This window comes from Moschus berezovskii, chromosome 14 (genome assembly GCF_049115385.1).
Source record: "Moschus berezovskii isolate FMDL1 chromosome 14, NW_MosBer_1.0, whole genome shotgun sequence".
Taxonomy (NCBI): domain Eukaryota; kingdom Metazoa; phylum Chordata; class Mammalia; order Artiodactyla; family Moschidae; genus Moschus; species Moschus berezovskii.
In genome coordinates, this window is record NC_142473.1 from 47049370 (window position 1) to 47070875 (window position 21506).

At 36.4% G+C, this 21506-nt stretch overlaps 1 protein-coding gene across 4 annotated transcripts in view; it reads left to right on the forward strand.

Moving 5' to 3' along the window:
* SBF2 (SET binding factor 2) overlaps positions 1-21506 on the forward strand; it is a 491894-nt gene that overhangs the window by 191031 nt on the left and 279357 nt on the right. The window lies entirely within an intron of this gene.

Genomic DNA, 21506 nt, shown 5'->3' on the forward strand with positions numbered 1-21506 from the left:
CTAAACAACTTACATGCATTATATCATTTAACCTTAACCACAAAATATCAGATATTTTAGGAGAAGGCAATGACACCCCACTCCAGTACTCTTGCCTGGAAAATCCCATGGACAGAGGAGCCTGGTAGGCTGCAGTGCATGGGGTCACTAAGAGTCAGACACGACTGAGCAACTTCACTTTCACTTTTTGCTTTCATGCATTGAAAAAGGAAATGGCAACCCACTCCAGTGTTCTTGCTGGAGAATCCCAGGGACGGGGGAGCCTGGTGGGCTGCTGTCTATGGGGTCGCACAGAGTCAGACACAACTGAAGCGACTTAGCAGCAATAGCAGCAGCATGTTCAAGAAAAACTGAGGTTCAGAGAAATTAGGAAACTTCACTAAGATCATAACTTCAATTAAGGCCAGAATCAAGACTCAGTTCTTTTCTGTCTGATGTCAGAAGCCTTGAGATTATCAAGTTCAACCTTCTTTACAAACTTGTTTTCCAGTATATCTGATAAATTGCCATCTAGCTTCTGGTTTAATACATCCAGTAAGGGGTTCTAATTCTTTAGGAAATAGCCATTGGTGGAAATGTAAATTGTTGCAGACATTATGAAGAACAATATGGAGGTCCCTCAAAAAACTAAAAGTAGAACTATTATATGATCCAGCAATTCTACTCATGGATATACATCCAAAGCAAATGGAAACACTAATTTGAAAAGATACTTGTATTCCCAGTGTACCTAGCAGTATTATTTGTAATAGGCAGGATATGAATGCAACCTAAGTGTCCATCAACAGATGAATGGATAAAGATGTGGTGTGTGTATATGTATCTGTGTCTGTATATATGTGTGTGTATATGTATGTGGTGTGTATACATATACACACACTTACACACAATGGAATATTACTCAGCCATAAAAAGAGTGAAAATTTGCCACATCTTAAAGTACCCTTTACTGAGTATTTTCTAGCTGGTTAGGCACTGTTATAAGCACTTCCATACTCATAACAATCCTATTAAAAAATGGCACTATTATTGATCCAAATTTATAATACTTTCAGTTGCTCAGATCCCAAAAGCATAAATCACATTCTGGGTACTCCTCTCTTCCTCACATGTCACATCCATTCCATTAATTACACCTTCAGAAAAATCTATTAATTTTCCTCCATTCCCAACACTATGAGCATAGTCTTCCCTGCCATCATTTCTCTACTGGATGAGCGCAGTAGCCTTGAAAAGTTAATATTTATGTTCACGGTGAAATTTTTTTTAAAGGTTAAAAAGGAAAATGTCCTCTCTATTCTGACACTCCAGAGGCAGTTTCTTGGGTTTTATTTCAGAAGTAATTCTATTAATTTCAAATCTTAAAAGATGTTGCTGTTAAAGTGCTGCACTCATATGCCATCATGTTTGGAAAACTCAGCAGTGGTCACAGGACTAGAAAAGGTCAGTTTTCATTCCAATCCCAAAGAAAGGCAATGCCAAAGAATGTTCAGAGTACTGTACAATTGCACTCATTTCACACACTAGCATAGTAATGCTCAAATCTCCAAGCTAGGCTTCAACAGTATGCGAACTGAGAACTTCCAGATGTTCAAGCTGGATTTGGAAAAGGCAGAGGAACCAGAGATCAAATTGTCAACTTCTGCTGAATCATAGAAAAAGCAAGAAAATTCCAGAAAAAAAATCTACTTTGGCTTTATTAACTACGCTATCAGTAAAAAGAATTGACCCTTTGAACTGTAGTGTTGGAGAAGATTCTTGAGGGTCACTTGGACTGCAGGGAGATCCAACCAGTCAATCCTAAAGGAAATCCATTCTGAATATTCATTGGAAGGACTGATGCTGAAACTGAAGCTCCAATACTTTGGCCACCTGATGCAAAGAACTGACTCTTTGGAAAAGACCCTGATGCTGGGAAAGATTGAAGGCAGGAGAAGAAGGGGATGACACAGAGGATGAGATGGTTGGATGGCATCCCTGACTTGATGGATATGAGTTTGAGCAAGCTCCGGGAGTTGGTAATGGACAGTGAAGCCTTGTGTGCTGCAGTCTATGGGGTCACAAAGAGTCAGACACAACTGAGCAACTGAACTGAACTGATATATGTTTACCCATCTGGAGCAAATGCTTTTGTTGCCCTGTCCTTCTTTCCTCAGTGCGAGCAGCCTGTGATCAGCACCTTCTGTTTCCATGCAAATTGTCCTGACATCTCATTGCCAGTACATCTGATTGATAGCTTAGGGGCTTTCTTGGTCTCCTAAAGCTTACTCTGTACCTGCACAATGACAGGCCAAAAGTTCTAGGGAATTCATGCTCCAGAGGAGTAGCCTCCAACTGATGACCGACAGAAACTGAGGGGGAAATCTCTAGTTCCCTTGCCCCTTGAATGGGATAAACTCTAATGCAAGACCCACACTGACTCTCAGTGAGACAGTTGAACTCCAGTTGCCCACAGATGTAGACTACTCATTAATGATCACCATGGCTGCCTTCTTTTTCCTTCTTCCTGACTACGGTTTCCTGGAATTATTTCCTAAAGAAACTGCTTGCACTAAAATCCTTACTTCAGAGTTTGCTTCTGGGGAAACCATAACATAAATATTGGCACACACTCTTAACCCCTCCTTTGTGCACCCCTATGTAATCAGACATGTAGGAAGTAAATCCTGTATGTTTGGCCTTAAACACTTAATTTGACCATGTTTGTTTTCTTTAATTCTCATAGGCAGCCGTTGGGATCAATAGAATTTTGTCCATTATTCTTAAATTATTTTTTGTTTAAATTAGTAAGCAGTAAAATTGACCTTTTTATTTGATTAGGATACAGCCTATATACATGTATAACCACCACTGCCATTAGAATACCAGATGGTTCAATCGCTGAAATAGATGCTCTCACTATCCCTTTATTGCCACACCTCCTACCACTGTAACCCCTGGCAACCAGTGACATGTTCACCATTACTGTAATTTTATCTTTTTGATAGTGCTGTGTAAATGAAATCATACAGTGTGTAAACTTTAGGTCCTGGTTTCTTTCAGTTAACATATGTATTTGAGACTAAGTTGTTGCATGTATCAGTAGTTTGTTCCTTTTTATTATATTACTCTGTATTCCATTATGTGGATGTACCACATTTTTGTTTATCCATTCACCTGTTGAAAGGCATTTGAGTTACTTTCAGCTTTTGGCTGTTATGAATAATGTACTGTGAATGCTCATGCACAAGTTTTTGTGTAGACCCGTTAGTTTTCATTTCTCTTGGGTATATACCTAGAAGTAGAACTACTGATTCATGTGTTAGCTGTATGTTTGACCTTTTGCTGAACTGCTAGACTGTTTTTCAAAAGAGTTTGTACTGTTTGAAATTTCTACCAGCAGTTCTCTGCATTCTTGACAATACTTTAACCAGCCTCTTTGACAATACTCATCCTACTCCCCTGATTGCAGCCATGAAATTAAAAGACGCTTACTCCTTGGAAGGAAAGTTATGACCAACCTAGATAGCATATTAAAAAGCAGAGACATTACTTTGCCAACAAAGGTCCGTCTAGTCAAGGCTATGGTTTTTCCCGTGGTCATGTATGGATGTGAGAGTTGGGCTGTGAAGAAAGCTGATCGCCGAAGAATTGTTGCTTTTGAACTGTGGTGCTGGAGAAGACTCTTGAGAGTCCCTTGGACTGCAAGGAGATCCAACCAGTCCATTCTAAAGGAGATCAGTCCTGGGTGTTCATTGGAAGGACTGATGCTAAAGCTGAAGCTCCAATACTTTGGCCACCTCATGCGACGAGTTGACTCACTGGAAAGGACTCTGGAGAAGACTCTTGAGAGTCCCTTGGACTGCAAGGAGATCCAACCAGTCCATTCTAAAGGAGATCAGTCCTGGGTGTTCATTGGAAGGACTAATGCTAAAGCTGAAACTGCAATACTTTGGCCACCTCATGCGAAAAGTTGACTCGCTGGAAAAGACTCTGATGCTGGGAGGGATTGGGGGCAGGAGGAGAAGGGGACAACAGAGGATGAGATGCCTGGATGGCATCACCAACTCGATGGACATGAGTTTGAGTGAACTCCAGGAGTTGGTGATGGACAGGGAGGCCTGGCGTGCTGTGATTCATGGGCTCGCAAAGAGTCAGACACGACTGAACAACTGAACTGAACTGAACAGCTGAACTGAACGACTCATGTTGTTAAGCATCTTTTCATGTGTTTTTAGCTATTTGCATGCATTGACTGTTATTTTTACTGTTGAGTTTCGAGAGTTCTTTATATATTCTGCAGACTTGGCTTTTAATTTTCTTAAGAGTGTCTTTTTTGCAGGCAAAATTTTTAACTTTTGTCAAGTTTGAGTTACTAATTTTTAACACATCCTGCTTTTGTGTTATTTCTAAGAATTCTTCATTTAAACCCTAGGTCACAAAGATTTTCTTGTGTTTTCTTCTAAAAGTTTTATGATTTTATGTTTAGTTCTGTGGTCCATTTGGAGTCAATCTGTATATAAGACAAGTTTAGATTGAGGTTAGGTTTTATTTTTGTTTGCATTTAAACGACCTGTTGTCCCAACACCATTTGTTGGAAAAAGACTACTTTTTCCCCCCAATTTGAATTACAAGTGCTCTTTGTCAAAGATCAAATGGTCATACTTATGGGTCTATTTATGGACTTCTATTCCATTGACCTATATGTTTGCTTCACCAGTCCTACCCCTCCCCGCCCTGCCCATGTTTTGGCCACACTGGTGACTTGTGGAACCCCTGACCAGGATCAAATCTAGCATCCTAGCAGTGGAGGCATGGAGTCCTAACCACTTGACTGCCAGAGAATTCCAAACAATCTCTTGATTACTGTTGCTTTATAATTGCCATAAAATTCAGTAGTGTGGTTTCTCCAACTTAATTTCTTTTTACAGAATTTTTTAAGTTATTGTTGTTCTTTTGTTGTACCATTAAATGTTTAAGAATGAACTTTATCTGTAAGTACAAAAAAATGCCCTGCTTGGATTTTTATTTTAATATAGATCATTTTGGTGAAAATTGATATCTTTAGTGTGGTGAGTCTTCTGATACTGTCTCCCAGTTTTTAAGAACATCTTTGCTTTCTTTCATAAGTGGCATGATTTGTTCCACTTTTATATCTAAAAGTTTTCAGTAGCAGTGTGTCTATACATCTGTATATGTGTGGCAGAGGGACTGTGACAGGTGTGAGACTTTTCCCTGTTGTCGGGCAGTGTTCCTTTGGATTCTGAAAGGGAGTTCCAGGTGTAGGCCCCAACTCTGGTCCTAGGAGTTTTGAAAGAAGTAGGAATGCAATCATTGGTCTTCAGCACTGGGTTCTTAGGGAATATGCCTGCTGCTGCTGCTAAGTCGCCCCAGTCGCGTCCGACTCTCTGCAGCCCCATAGACAGCAGCCCACCAGGCTACCCCTTCCCTGGGACTCTCTAGGCAAGAACACTGGAGTGTGTTGCCGTTTCCTTCTCCAGGGAATGTGCCTAGCTGGGCCTAAACTTTCAACTGCAGCAAGAACCAATAGGATCTTCTTATTTCATTCTGAATAAAGTTCCATTTAAACATGAGCCAGTGGGGCCAGGGTGGAGGGAAACTTTTATAAATGTTACTGCCTTTTGCTTTTTTTAAGCTTCATGTTGTTTATTGCTCATGAATAGAAACGTGATTTTTGTGTTTTGACTTTGTATCTTGCTGCAGTTTTGTTTGTATTAGTTCTAGGAAGATTTTTTTTTTTTAATCCCTAGGTTTTTCTAAAGACATTCTTGTCATCTACATATTGAGGCAGTTTTATTCCTTCATTCTAAATCTGTATGTCTTTTTTGCCAGAATGGTGAATATAGATATCCTTGCATTTTTCCTCTTCTTAGGTGGAAAGTATATCACTTTGCATTATTTACTGTGATGTTTGCTGTAGATTAAGTGCACATGTCCTTTATATGGCTGAAAAGTTCCCCTCTATTCCTAGGTTGATGAGAATTTTTATCCTGATGGTGTCAATGTTTTGTTAAATGATATTATCATGTTGTTTTTCTTTTTTAGATTGATATGATGGGTTATATCGACTTGTTTTTGAACGATGAGTTAACCTTAAGCCGCTTGAATAAACCCCACTTGTTTGTGTTTCCTTTTCCTTTTATATACCGCAAGATTTGACCTACTAATTTTTTTTTTTGAGACTTTTTTGAGGTTATTTTGAAGCCCGTCACCAGTCTTTTTACTATACTGAGCTTAATATAATAAAATATATAATTTATTTTATAAAAGGTTTCACTTGGGGCAATTTTTCCCTCTTCAGATCTGCTAATAAGTCTTTTTTTTCTTTGGTTTTTTTTTTTTTTTTTAATGAATGTTTCCCTTAAAAATAATATCTCTAGTGCAGCACATTCATGTTTTGCTTTTTGGATGATGTTGTGTTCGGGGAGAGTAGACCCTCCCTTGGCTTTTAGTTTCTTTAAGTGAAAGACCATTAGTTCTCAAGTTTACCTTCTTTCTTGGGCTATTATAGAGCACTTTAAAGGACAAGAATGCAAATGAATGTTTCACACATGATATAATTTCTGAAGTTTCATTTTCATGTAATATGAGCCACATTATACATAGGCTTTCTGAAGGAGTCAGTTGAAATCAAGATTTCACTGGGTTCTTTGTTTTTAGAGATCATGGTAACGGGACTATAAGTGGAAAAGCCCCAGATGATAACATTCCTTCCATTTGTCATCCAGGAAATTAGTAAAATTCCAATGTTTATATAAACAATGTTCATAAACTGGAAAGAAAGAGGAATTGTAATGGAACTCACCTTATTTCTTCTATTCATAAGCACTAAATTTTGAATTCATTCTAAAAAAATCCAAGGAATTATTATGACTATTGGTTAAGTTCCAGTTTTCAATTAAAAATATATCTATAAGAGTTGGACACGAGTGAGCAACTGAACTGACTGATAACTGTCTCTGAAATATGTATTTTTGACTTTTAAAATGCAGTGAGCTTCAGGAAGTGAGTAGTTGAGCCTGAAAGATTTTGAAATGTCGGCTCTCTGTACTGAATGGAATCTCAATTTTCCCATAAAATATATAAAGTCTTGATGATACGATTCATCTTTTCTTAGAGCTGTTTATAAAATTTAAACTTTAGTAACTATAACCTTAATGAGTTCTACCTGAGTGGCTAAATAAAATATATGAAATGCCTATGTGTAAAGCTAAATATTTGTATGTGGTGAAATGGTGACAGTGAATTTAGATAAGGGAAGATGGCTTTCATTGTACTATTTGAATTAAGACTTGATATTTATATACCCACATACATGTGTATATAAATGGTACAACAATATGTGGAAGGAAACACCTATAATTTATCCATTAAGCCACTTAAAGTGAAAGTGAAGTCACTCAGTAGTGTCCGACTCTTTGCGACCCATGGACTGTAGCCTACCAGGCTCCTCCGTCTATGGAATTTTCCAGGCAAGAATACTGGAGTGGGTTGCCATTTCCTTCTCTAGGAGACCTTCCCAACCCAGGGATTGAATCCAGGTCTCCTGCATTGTAGGCAGATGCTTTACCGTCTGAGCCACCAGGGAAGTCCCAAGGAAGCACTTAATCCTATATGTATAAATATACACAAAGTCAAAATTACCTGTGTGGATATTGTGCTGGGGTGATAACTGGAGGTGACTTGCAAGCACCAAGAGATTAGGGAACCCAATGTGCAAGGATTTTTTTTTTTTCTGCTTAGGAACTTTCTCCATTAACATGTTGCTTCATTTCATCATCCTTTACATTTAAAACACATAACAACAGCAGTTAATCTTTTCTTGAACAAGTGTCAAAGTTTCCCAATGATGGGAGGAGATTAGCTGTCTTTGTATTTGTAGGTTTATTTCTGGATTCTCTGTTTTGTTCCATTGCTCTGTTTGCCTGTTTACTCTAATACCACACTGCTATTTATTACTCTGGCTTTATCACAGTTCTTGAAATCAAGTAGTGTTAGTTCTTTTACTTTTGTCTTTTTCATAGTTGTTTGAGCTATTCTATATCTTTTACATTTCAGTTGGAATTTCAAATCCAGTTTTATAATTTTTACCAAAGACAAAAACAAAACCCTTTTAGTATTTGGATTGGGATTACATTGAATCTATAGATTTATTCAATTATAGGTTAATTTGGAAAGTTGATAGTTTAATAATATTGAGTTGAGCAACCCTTGAACAAAGTATATCTTCCTGTTTATTTAGATCTTCTTTAGCTTTTTAGGAATGTTTTGTAGTTCAGTATACAGGTCTTTCATATTTTTTGACATTTTATCCCTGTTTCATATTTTTGATGCTATTGTACATGATATTTTAATTTCTGATTGTTCACTCTTAATGTGTAGAATGCAATTGATTTTTGCATATTGATCCTGTAATCTTACTCAGCATCACATATTAGTTTTAGACTTTGTTTGTAGATTTTCTACATTGACAGTTGAATGCTGTCTGTGAGTACGTTTATTTCTTTTTTTCCAGAGTATATTCCTTCCTTCCTCCCTCCCTCCCTCCTCCTAATTGCTCCAGCTCAAACCTGTAGCACAAAGTAGAGTAGATGTGGTAATCGTGGACATGCCTGTCTTATTTCTGGTCTTAGCAGGAAAGCATTCAGTTTTTAAACATTCAGTGTGTGACGTTCACTCTAGGTTTTTCATAGATGTCTTTTATCTGTTTAAGGAAATTTCGCTGTTACTCCTAATGTGCCCAGAATTTTTATTTGAAGTGATACTGAATTTCAAATACTTCTGCTTCTGTCAAAATGATCATTTTCTTTTTTAGTTTGTTATAGCTCCTTGTGTAACCATGTTAAAATAATAAATTACATTGTTTTTCAAATGTGAACTAGCCTTTTATTCTTGGGACAAATCCTTCTTGGTCATGATGTATTAACCTTTTGCTGTATTCTTAGGTTCAGTTTGCTAAAAAGTATTTTTAAAAGAATTTCTGTGACTGTGTTCCTGAGGGCACAGGAAGTTTTCTTATAATGTTTTTGTCAGATTTTGGTATCAGGGTAATATTGGCTTTGTGGGATGAGTTAGGGATTATCCTATCCTTTTCACATTTTTAGAGTTTGTGTAGAACATTATTATGGATTCCTTAAATATTCAGTGGACTCCAGCAGTAAAACTGTCTGAGACTGTAGTTTTCATTATGGGAAGATGTTTAAGTACAGTTTTAATCTCTTTGGTAAATATAGGGTTATTTAGGTTATCGGTTTCTTCATGAGTGAGCTTGGGTAATTTGTGTTTTTTAGATAATTTTGTTTATTTTTTTCTGATTGTCGAGTTTATTTGCATAAGCTTATCCATAATATTCCTTTATGAATCTTCTACTGTCAACGCTCTATAGTGGTACCATCTGTCTCATTTCTGATTTGGGCAGTTTATGTCTTTTTCTCTTTTCTCATTTTTAGTCTGGCTAGAAGTTTATCAACTTTTTTGATCTTTTAAAAGAACCAGCTACTGCTTTCATTATTCTATTGCATATGTTCTCTATTTCATTGATTTCTGTATTGATCCCTATTATTTTCTTTTTTCTGTTTACTTTGAGTTTTCTCTTCTTTATCTAGTTAAGGTAGAAGCTGAGTTCATTGACCAAAACCTTTCTTCTTTTCTATTTTAAGTGCTATAACTGTCCCCTTAAATGCTGCTTTAGTGGCATCCCATAGATTCTGATAGGTAATCTTTTCACTTCATTTAGTTCAAAATACTTTGTAATTTCCCTTTTGATTTCCTCTTTGACCCATGAGTTATTTAGAAATTTATTATTTAGATTCCAAGATTGTGGATTTTCCAAAGATCTGTTTTTAATTTCTGACTTAATTCCCTTGTGGTGTGAAAATATACTTACTTTTTATGATTCATGTCATTTTAAATTTATTGCAATATATTTTATGACCCAGAAGATACTCTGTCTTGCTTTGTTTGAAGTATGCTTGAAAAGAATGTGTGTTCTGCTGCTATTTGTGTGGAGTGTTTTATAAAAATCAGTTAGGTCTAGTTTGGTTGATAGTATTGTTCAAATCTACATCCTTAGTATTTTTTTTGTCAACTTGTTTTATCAGTTATTAAGAGATTCTGAAGTCTTTGACTAAAATAGAGGAGATTTGTGTCTTTTTACTCATAGTTCTGTCCAATTTATTTCATGTATTTTGAAGCTCTTTATAAGGGGCATAAATACTTAGAAATGTATGTTTCCTTGATGAACTGGCCCATATGTCATTATAAAATTTATTTTAATTCCTGTTAACATTCTTTGGTCTGAAATCTACAGTAATATTAATCTTAATCCAGCTTTCTTTTGGTTAATGTTAGCGTATGATATCTGTTTTCCATCCTTTTTATTTTAACTTCTTTTGCCTCTTTGTATTTTTAAGTTTCTTGTAGGCAACATATGTTTGGGTCTTGCTTTTTATCCAAATTCCATTATCTTAGCCATTTAATGTGATTGTTAATATAGTTAGGCTTAAGTTTATTTTACTGCTTGTTTCTTGTTCATCTCATTGACCTTTTCTGCTTTGTTTTAGGTTATTTTTCTTGATTATTCTATTTCTTTTGTTGTCTTATTATTTTTAACTATTTTGTCATTTTTAAATCTTATACATCTTTAACCTGCAGTCTATTTAACTTGACACTCTATATTTAAGTGGTACTATACAACCTTTCCTACAGTATCATGAACTGTATAGTATTACTGTACTCTGCCATTTGCCTCTCCTGACTTTTGCACAATTGTTGACATATAGTTTACATTTATCGATATATATATATACTATAAATCCCGTGCCACAGTGTTATTTTTGTTTATATAGTCAATCATCTTTAAAAGAAATTTAAATAAGAAAAATCTTATTTATTTATCCACATGGTTACACTTCTGGTGCTCTTTACTGTTTTGTGTAGATCCAGTTTTCATCTGCTGTTGTTTGGCCATTATTTATTAAAAAATTGTTTTCTCTTTCTCCTCCTCCTCACTTCCTTGATTCTTATTACTGCTTTTCAGGGATCTTTGTCATTCAGTTGCCCACTATTTCATATATTTTTTTCCAGCTTTTAAGGTGTTTCAAGCTGCAGGGTAAATCTTGGCCAAAAATATGAGTCCTTTTCATTAATTTAACGTTTTATTACCTTGTTGTTCATAGTAGTTTTTTAGTTGATCCTCTTCACTTTTCCAGTTATATCATTGGGAAATAGTGATAATTTTATCTTCCAATTTTTGTATTGTTAGTTTCTTTCTCTTGGGTAATTGCTTCTGCTAATATGTCCAGTAAACAATATCAGCAATAATGGAACTCATTTTTAATTTAAGAATGAGTGTTACATTGAATTATGTCCTATTTTTAAAATTATGGAGTTAATTTTATTACTTTTATAATTTATTAATGTAATTAATTGTGTTAATAGATTTCTGTTGGTATTTTGATTTTTTTGATCCACTGTAAAATACTTAGCCTTTTCTCTTCTTGTTTTTTTCTCTTTAGGATCTTTTTATTTTTTTTCATTTGTTGAACTTTCACGATGATGTGCTAAAATTAATGGCTTTTAAAAAACATTAATTCAGTATGCTAGACCATGGCTAAACTTTTTAGATAGGAACTTACTCCTTTTCACTGTTGTATCCAAGACTTGATTAAGATCTTTATAGAGACCCAAGCTCTGAAAAACTTATGACAGCTAACTTTATAATTCTAGACACTGATCAAACATTTCAATATTAACCTACTTCTAACTACAGAAATTAAAAATACCCCCTTTCCCTTATATATTCATTAAGTGAATCAAGAGGTATTTTTCCCCCTTTCCAACAGCAAGCTAGTACTGCCATAAATATATGTTTAGCTACCATTTTTCCCTTCCCTGGTGGTGCAGATGGTGGGGAACCCACCTGCGATGCAGGAGACCTGGGTTCAATCCCTGGGTCGGGAAGGGCCCCTGGGGAGGGGAGTGGTGGCCCACTCCAGTAATCTTGCCTGGAGAATTCCATGCACAGAACAGCCTGGTGGGCTACAGTCCATGGAGTCACAAAGAGTCAGACACGACTGAACAACTAATGCCATTTTTATTCAATAGTACTTAGGGTAGAAAACACCTCATAAGTAAGAGATAAATTTGTCCATTAATAAGTAGAAATTGAAAATAAAACCCAGGTTTGTTTGACGTTTGAAATATACACGAGAACTGCTGTTAATATCTTGCTTTTAGGTGAAACAGAAAGTAAATGTTGCAGACCTCAGTGTGTCTCCCATTTGACCAAGACTACAAATGTATTCTTTACCTACATTTCCCGAAGAGGTATAACAACCATGTGACACCAAGCCCTTTTGATGACAAAACAGAAGTCCATAATTCTTTAAATCACATGTTTTAAAACTCATTTGAAAACATTTTTAAAACTTTATAGGTAATCTATGGTTTATGCTGTAGTAACCTTGACTTTGTTTTCGCAATGTACTTGATATCATTTCATCTTTTCTCCCCTCTAAGAAAAACATTTCAAGGTTGCTGCGATTTGTGTTCGTAATTTACAACTAAAAGGATTTTTTTTAATGTCCGGTCTCCTACCCATGCCCACTAATATCAGTGGGTATATTTTCATACAGCTTGTTTTGAAGGCAGTAAAGCAGCTTAGAGAAAAAAATTTGTTTAAACTAAGAAAATGTTTATAAAACTGAAGTGATATTCAAGCCCTTTTGATCCATGTGGGGAGCACTAGATCAATATCTAATACAAGATACAAACGTTTCAATTTTGATTGAACACTCATGTTGGTCAATCCATAACTTGGAGAAGTTAAATAGAACTTTGTTTTACATATGAAGAAATTGGGTACCTGGGAAGTAAAACTTGGCTTGAGTTGTACTGATATGAGACCATTATACGCTTTACCCATGCTATTTAGTGTGAGCATTCATTCATTTCACTGTAGAAATGTAGTTTGATCACAGTGTGCTGTCCAAGACCCTCCTGGAGACATTCCATACATAACATGTGTTATGTGGACCTTATTGCCATTGTAAGCTAAGGATTTCTGAATTACACCTTTTCCCAACGGTTTATAAGAAGGAATTGTTGACCTGTAGTTCTTTCGGAGAAGGCAATGGCAAGCCACTCCAGTACTCTTGCCTAGAAAATCGCATGGACAGAGGAGCCTGGTAGGCTGCAGTCCATGGGGTCGCTACTAGTCGGACACGACTGAATGACTTCACTTTCACTTTTCACTTTCACACATTGGAGAAGGAAATGGCAACCCACTCCAGTGTTCTTGCCTGGAGAATCCCAGGGACGGCGGAGCCTGGTCGGCTGCCGTCTATGGGGTCGCACAGAGTCGGACACGACTGAAGCGACTTAGCAGCAGCAGCAGACATATTGAAGTTTAGTTCTGTCCTAAGGTCCTGAGCCTTTCTGGGGAGTGGGGGTGGGAGGGCTGTGTTGTTATTTCTTTTATATATTTTCTTTATGTGTATTCTTTTTAAATTTCCAGTTACCTAAGAATTAGAACTCCCACGATGATCTAAGTTTCTTATTTCTTTCCTGTTTTCTATTTGTATGTCTCTTTTGGGGGCCTCCTGGAACAGTCTTACAGTTGCTTCTGTTTTAATTTTTATTATTTTTCTTGTTCTGCAAATATTCTGCTATACAGACTCTTCTTAATGATTTTGATCTTTTCATTCTCATGTGTTGAAAGTCTTCTGCTTCTCCTTGTATTGTCTTATAGTCACTGAATTCCTTCTTTTTTGTTCATTTTGGTCTTCCCTTCATATTTGTGGCATTCATGCATACCTGGGGCCTCTCATTCATTATCTTTTCTAAGAATTGGTAGTGTAAACCGGTTTTCTGGTTTCCAAAAGTTGCGTCCCATTTTAAGCCTGTTATCTTCCTTCACATTACTTTGCTGTTTGTGTGTGTGTTTTTTTTTAATTGCAATTTCAGAGCATTCAGGAGGTCTTGGAGGTAAACGCATTTGTTTCATCTGTAATGCTTAACTGGAAGTCATTTAATAACTTTTTTTTGGCGCTCTTCATCTTAGAACTATTTTAAGTTTGTAAATCGTGTACTGCTGTATTTTTTTCAGAAGTTGGATGTTAGAACATAGTTTTTTGGAGTTTACTTCTTGAAATTTTTATATTTAAAGCTTTACGTGTAGGGATCTTCATGAAACTGGTGTGCTGGAATATTAAAAAGCTAAGAGATTAGGTTAGCTCATCCTGTGACTTTGAGAACATATTAAGGTTATAAATAAGATACTTTTAAAAATTACTTGTTGCTGGTCTCAAAGAGAGCTGTTGATTTTTATATGTTCTCATATGTAGCTACATAACTAAACTCTTACTTACTCAAACAATATTTAATCAGTTTGCTTGGATTCTGAAGGTGGGCAGTCATATTATCTTAAACATAAACCCATTTAAATTATTTTGGATAGTCTTTTATACTATATAATAATACAATATATTTCATCAAAAGCTGTCCACTAAAATTAGGCACATGTTTGTGATACTCATTATTGTATGGATAACAAAATATTTGAAATTTCCCAACTCTTAAATTGGCTTCTCTCCCAAAGTCTTATAACTACTGTGTTTTCTCTGAACTTTTGAAAAATACCTGTTTAAAATATAGAACACCCACCTGACATTGCCATGGCCTGACTTGGCAATGGAATTCAGTTTCTTAAGACTTTTGTTACTTTATTTCACAAGTCATTTTTTCTTTGGTCAGAATATAGTTCATAATAACAGTTCTTTGTTATCACTTCTTTTCTGTCCTCTTTAGAAAAGAACTCTATCAACAAAACAAAATAATTTTGGGGTTGCTTAACTTTTAAAGGAATTCAAGGTCAATTAAACATTTTTTTGTGCTCATTTTGGTTGTGCTCTACAAAATGAATTCTTCTCAAAAAACACAATGAGACATGCCAGAGAGGATTTATATAATACCATGCTTAATTCGGTCTACAGCCCATAGGGTTGCAGAGTTGGACACGACTGAAGTGACTTAGCATGAATGCAAATGCTTATCCCAGAATTAATTATATAAAAAATTGTGAACAACTTAAACAACCCACAATAGGGAATTGGTTACATTGTGGTACTACCTATGTGCTGGTGTAATAGTCAGTCATTAAAAATAACTTTTCTTAAAAATATGTAATTACATGGGAAAATGCACTTGTTACAGAAGGTGGAGAAAAAAGGGCTCAAAACTGTCCTTATATTTCCCCTTTTATGTAAAAAGATACATCCAGATATAAATGGTTGCAAAGCAAAGTTTTATATTAAATAACTTTGTTCATATTCATTGTTTCTTTTCTAATTTTTCAACTTTAAATTTATATTAACATAATAGATGGGGAAACAGTGGAAACAGTGTCAGACTATTTTTTTGGGCTCCAAAATCACTGCAGATGGTGACTGTAGCCATGAAATTAAAAGACGCTTACTCCTTGGAAGGAAAGTTATGACCAACCTAGATAGCATATTAAAAAGCAGAGACATTACTTTGCGAACAAAAGTCCGTCTCGTCAAGGCTATGGTTTCTCCAGTGGTCATGTATAGATGTGAGAGTTGGACTGTGAAGAAAGCTGATCGCCGAGCAGAATTGATGCTTTTGAACTGTGGTGTTGGAGAAGACTCTTGAGAGTCCCTTGGACTGCAAGGAGATCCAACCAGTCCATTCTAAAGGAGATCAGTCCTGGGTGTTCATTGGAAGGACTGATGCTAAAGCTGAAGCTCCAATACTTTGGCCACCTCATGCGAAGAGTTGACTCACTGGAAAAGACTCTGATGCTGGGAGGGATTGGGGGCGGGAGGAGAAGGGGATGACAGAGGATGAGATGGCTGGATGGCATCACCAGCTCGATGGACATGAGTTTGGGTGAACTCCGGGAGTGGGTGATGGACAGGGAGGCCTGGCGTGCTGTGATTCATGGGGTTGCAAAGAGTCGGTCATGACTGAGCGACTGAACTGAACTGAAAATAATATCCATAAGGTGATTTATAAAGATAATTCAGCAGTGAGATGACACAGTTCCTAGAGATACAGAGGCTTAAATTTTAGTGCTGCCTTTGTCACATACTACCTATATTACCTTAATGTTTCTTAGCCTTGGTTTCATCATTTGTAAAATGAACCTTGTGGGATTCAGTTATATATAAAGTGTTGAGTGAATGGGTTGCCATATCCTCCTCCAGGGGATCTTCCCCACCCAGGGATGGAACCCATGTCTACTGCTTTGGTAGGCGGATTCTTTATCACTGAGCCCCCTGGGAATCCCCAAGTAAGCAGAGTTGATATTTATAATGCATTAAGTGTGGAGCTTAAAAGTGTCTGACAGTTCTAACCTTGCACTTTTAAGTATCATGTGGTTCCAGGATATGTCTTAAAGAAAACTGAAGCTGAACAAAGACATATAGCATCCTGAAAAAGTATCCCCATCTTGACTGTCCCTGATAAGTTGTAAAATTTTAATGAGTCTGGTCTGTGGGAAATGATGAGAGTCAGGTGGAAAGGAACAGTGAAAAACATAAGTTGCTGTATATACACTCATGTATTTATGAAAACAGTATTTGTCAGCTTATATGGTATGTGATTGTCTTTGTATCAGAAGACTTGTTTGTTGAAGGAGTGGACCTGATGATACAAGCTCTCTCTTATTATATTATTTCATAATCTCAGCTCAGACATGAGGATTTTGAAAAGCACTTCTCAGTTCAGTTCAGTCGCTCAATCGTGTCCGACTCTCCGTGACCCCATGAATCACAGCACGCCAGGCCTCCCTGTCCATCACCAACTCCCGGAGTTCACTCAAACTCATGTCCACAGAGTCGGTGATGCCATCCAGCCATCTCATTCTCTGTCGTCCCCTTCGCCTCCTGCCCCCACTTTCCCAGCATCAGAGTCTTTTCCAGTGAGTCAACTCGTCGCATGAGGTGGCCAAAGTATTGCAGCTTCAGCTTTAGCATCAGTCCTTCTAATGAACACCCAGGATTGATCTCCTTTGGAATGGACTGGTTGGATCTCCTTGCAGTCCAAGGGACTCTCAAGAGTCTTCTTATATCGTATGTACATTGATAGTGTCATTCCAAATAGATGTTTCCTCAGTCACTCAAAAAAATGAGCAAACTGCAGGCCAGTCAGTTATGACAGTCAGTTCTAAACAGTTTAGGTTTGCACCTGTGATAGCATTTTTCCCCCTGCTTTCCAATAAAGACACTGGGGAGAGAAGAATCCTGATTTTTATCTTGTTTGTTTAATGCTTATCATTCTGCTCACTGTCTTTTAGTGACTATTCTTTTTCCAGCTGTCTAAACATTCTCTCACATTTGTGTCAGAAATACGACTTGAGCTCAGGTTCAAGAATTACAGGGTCCATTCCTCCATTGTGTGTATGTTTGTTTGCCACACTGAGCAGTTTGTGGGATCTTAGTTCCCTGACTAGAGATCGAACCCAAGCCCTTGGCAGTGAGAGCACAGAATCCTAACCACTGGACTGCCAGGCAATTCCCCTTTCATGTTTATTACTTCCTCAGCACACTTTTACTTAAAGTTTGAAATAGTTAAACCAGCTAGCATTGTTATATTTCAAATCCAGATCCTATGAGGAATACTTCTCATTAGTGGTAGGATCATCTCCTGATATACCAAGCTCTGTTATTACTTAATCTTACAACACATTTAATATGAAAGGTAGACATTTACCTGGAGATTAGGACTGTTTCTTTTCATCCATTGGAAAAAAGTTGCTGTATATTTGCTTATATGAACTATTGTTTATTTGTTGAATATTTATAAATTAATATATTTCATTTGGGAATATAACATCAACATTTCTTTTGGAGTATGATTCTAATAATATTAATTATAGTATAATTATAATTATAGCATAGTATAAAATAATTCCTTTATATAGCTGTACTTGGATGTGATGGGACCAGATGCCATGATCTTTGTTTTCTGAATGTTGAGCTTCAACCCAACCTTTTCACTCTCCTCTTTCACTTTCATCAAGAGGCTTTTTAGTTCCTCTTCACTTTCTGCCAGAAGGGTGGTGTCATCTGCATATCTGAGGTTATTGATATTTCTCCCGGCAATCTTGATTCCAGCTTGTGCTTCTTCCAGCCCAGCGTTCCTCATGATGTACTCTGCATATAAGTTAAATAAGCAAGGTGACAATATGCAGCCTTGACGTACTCCTTTTCCTATTTGGAACCAGTCTGTTGTTCCATGTCCAGTTCTGACTGTTGCTTCCTGACCTGCATACAGGTTTCTCAAGAGGCAGGTCAGGTGGTCTGGTATTCCCATCTCTTTCAGAATGTTCCACAGTTTCTTGTGATCCACACAGTCAAAGGCTTTGGCATAGTCAATGAAGCAGAAATAGATGTTTTTCTGGAACTCTCTTGCTTTCTCCATGATCCAGCGGATGTTGGCAATCTGATCTCTGGTGCCTCTGCCTTTTCTTAAACCTGCTTGAACACTTCTAGGTTTTGCTAAAACCTGTTTAAATCTTCTGCCAAAGATTATACCTTTCTGCTAGCTTAAGCCAGGGTGAGTTACAGATTAGCACTCATTCTTACTAGAACAGCAAGTCTCATACTTACGGGTCTCACAGTTTATATATACTCTCAGAAATTATTGAGAATCTGCAAAAAGTTTTATGTAGTTTTAGCTATTAGTTTTTATGTTAGAAATGACAACTAGACAATTTTAACTATTTTTAAAAAGTCAGTGAACCATTGCATATTAAATAGCATATTTTTTGAAAAAGTAACTATGTTTTCCATAACAAAAACATAAGAAAAAGAGTGGTTTTATATATTTGGAAATATTATTGATATTGACTTAATAAAAGACAACTGAATTGTCATTCCTCCTTCTACATTCATGTTTATACAGTATGTTGTTTTGGTTAACCAAGAAGTATATGAAGAAAATCAGGTCTAACAAATATTTAATTGGAAAAGGAGGTATATTTTTGTAGCCTTTTCAGATACTTGTGGAAACTCTTGTCTGACTACTACATCAGTCCTCAATAAATAGAAATTTCCTAAAGGCTAATTGTAATATGAGTTATATAAACATATCAACATTTTTTATTCTCTGTGATAAAATCTATTGTTGGCTTTGCACTTCGAAAGATCTTTTATCCATGCATGATTTTATAGCATCATGCTTTAGTAGTTTGGCAAATAGGGATCGATGAGTTATACAGATCTTCCTAATATTAACATATACAGTGTTAGTTAATAATACTGTCCTATTAATCAGGAATATAAAGCTGTCAGGCTCGTGATTGTGCTTGAAAGTTCATTTTATCACTGATAACGAATAGCCTCAGATCTTTATCTTGAAGTCACAGTACACTTCATTCATTTTGAAAAAATGACTACCAAATACATAAGTCTTTATAAGCCTATTTGTCTGTCAGTTATTCTTTCAAGTAAAAAATGGTTTTCTTGGGCCAGGGGGAGAATGGTTCAGCTGCACAAGTAGTTTTTCTCTACACTGCTATCGTACTCCTATATGCTGCAAAAGTGCTTTATGTGTACTTATTCTTTGAAACGGAATATTTTCATTCAGGGATGAAATTATAATGAAATTAAAATGTTTATTGCATCAGCAAAGAAACTATTAATGAAACTTTTTATAAAACTGCAAGGGTGTAGCTTTGAAGAACACAGTGTCTCCAAGTATAGTTTAGTGCTGCTGCATTGATTACTGTTAAGATACCAGCAACTTTGCCCACCACTCCTTTTCCACCATTAAAGTAAATGCCAACAAAGTGAAAGAAACAACCAGTTCTTCGTAGTATTATGATAACTGTTTTGACCACTGGGATTCCTGTAATTCTGTGTACCATATGTTGAGGGCTGCTATTCTAGAATGAAATAGGCTTATGGTGGCCACAGAAAAACCTGAGATGTGAAGTCATGTAACTTGGATAAATAATTGTTGAGGGAGAAATATAAACAAAGTGATTAGTTAACTTTTCTGTACTGGATTAGTAAAATATATAACTTCTAGTGATATATATATATATATATATATATATGTAGAGAGAAAGGAATAAAAGGTAATTGTGATTGTTATAATTGTTTATTATAAGAATTTATAAAATGGTTTGGAGCACATGGTGGAACTGCTTGATTCTTTGGTTTGGAGGGGGTTTAGAAAAACTGGGGACCTTCAGAAGAAGCTTCACAGAGTAAGTGATACTAATGTGGTAAATAAATATTTGTTCACCAAATTACTATTTCAAAACAAAAATATGGTAGAGAAAGATATTTAACTTACTAATTCATATATTTTTAAGGTTTTTCTTCTGTTTCTTTATGTATTCCTTATGATGTCTGCTGAAAGAAATGAGTCTGGTAGAATTTTTCATTTGGTAGAGTAGCTATGACAGTGATTAATGTTTCTCTAAATGTAGGAATTCATCCAAATATTACTTTTTTGATGTTTCTTTAGAATGAATCAGGGAGTCAATGAGGCAATGAAAGAAGAAGCAGGGAAAAACTGATAAAGAAGGGGAAAGAAAGAGTTATAGATATGATAATAGATATAGATCAAGGGGGTTAATAATCATAATAAGTAAAATTTACTTCTCAGAATTATATGGCAGAATCTATTCTGAGTACTTTTCACTTGTTACCTTTTGTGAGCTTCCCAAGAGTATTTGTTCAGTTCAGTTCAGTCGCTCAGTCATCTGACTCTTTCTGACCCAATGGACTGTGGCACACCAGGCTTCCTTGTCCATCACCAACTCCCGGGCCTTGCTCAAACTCATGTTCATTGAGTCGGTGATGCCGTCCAACCATCTCATCCTCTGTCATCCTCTTCTCCTCCTGCCTTCAATCTTTCCCAGCATCAGGGTCTTTTCCAATGAGTCAGTTCTTTGCATCATATGGCCAAAGTATTGGAGCTTTAGCTTCAGCATCAGTCCTTCCAATGAATATTCAGGACTGATTTCCTTTAGAATGGACTGGATGGATATCCTTGCAGTCCAAGGGATTCTCAAGAGTCTTCTCCAGCACCACAGTTCAAAAGCATCAATTCTTTGGTGCTCAGCTTTCTTTATGGTCCAACTGTCACATCCATACATGACTACTGGAAAAACCATAGCTTTGACTAGATGGACCTTTGTTGGCTAAGTAAAGTCTCTGCTTTTTAATATGCTGTCTAGGTTTGTCATAGCTTTTCTTCCAAGGAACAGTCGTTTTTCATTTTCATGGCTGCAGTCACTGTCTGCAGATTTTGGAGCCCAAGAAAATAAAGTCTGTCACTGGTTTTATTGTTTCCTCTTCTATTTGCCATGAAGTGATGGGACCAGATGGCACGATCTTAGTTTTTTGAATGTTGTGTTTTAAGCCAGCTTTTTCACTTTCCTCTTTCCCCTTCATCAAGAGGCTTAGTTCCTCTTCACTTTGGCCATTAAGGTGGTGTCATTTGCATATCTGAGGGTATTGATATTTCTC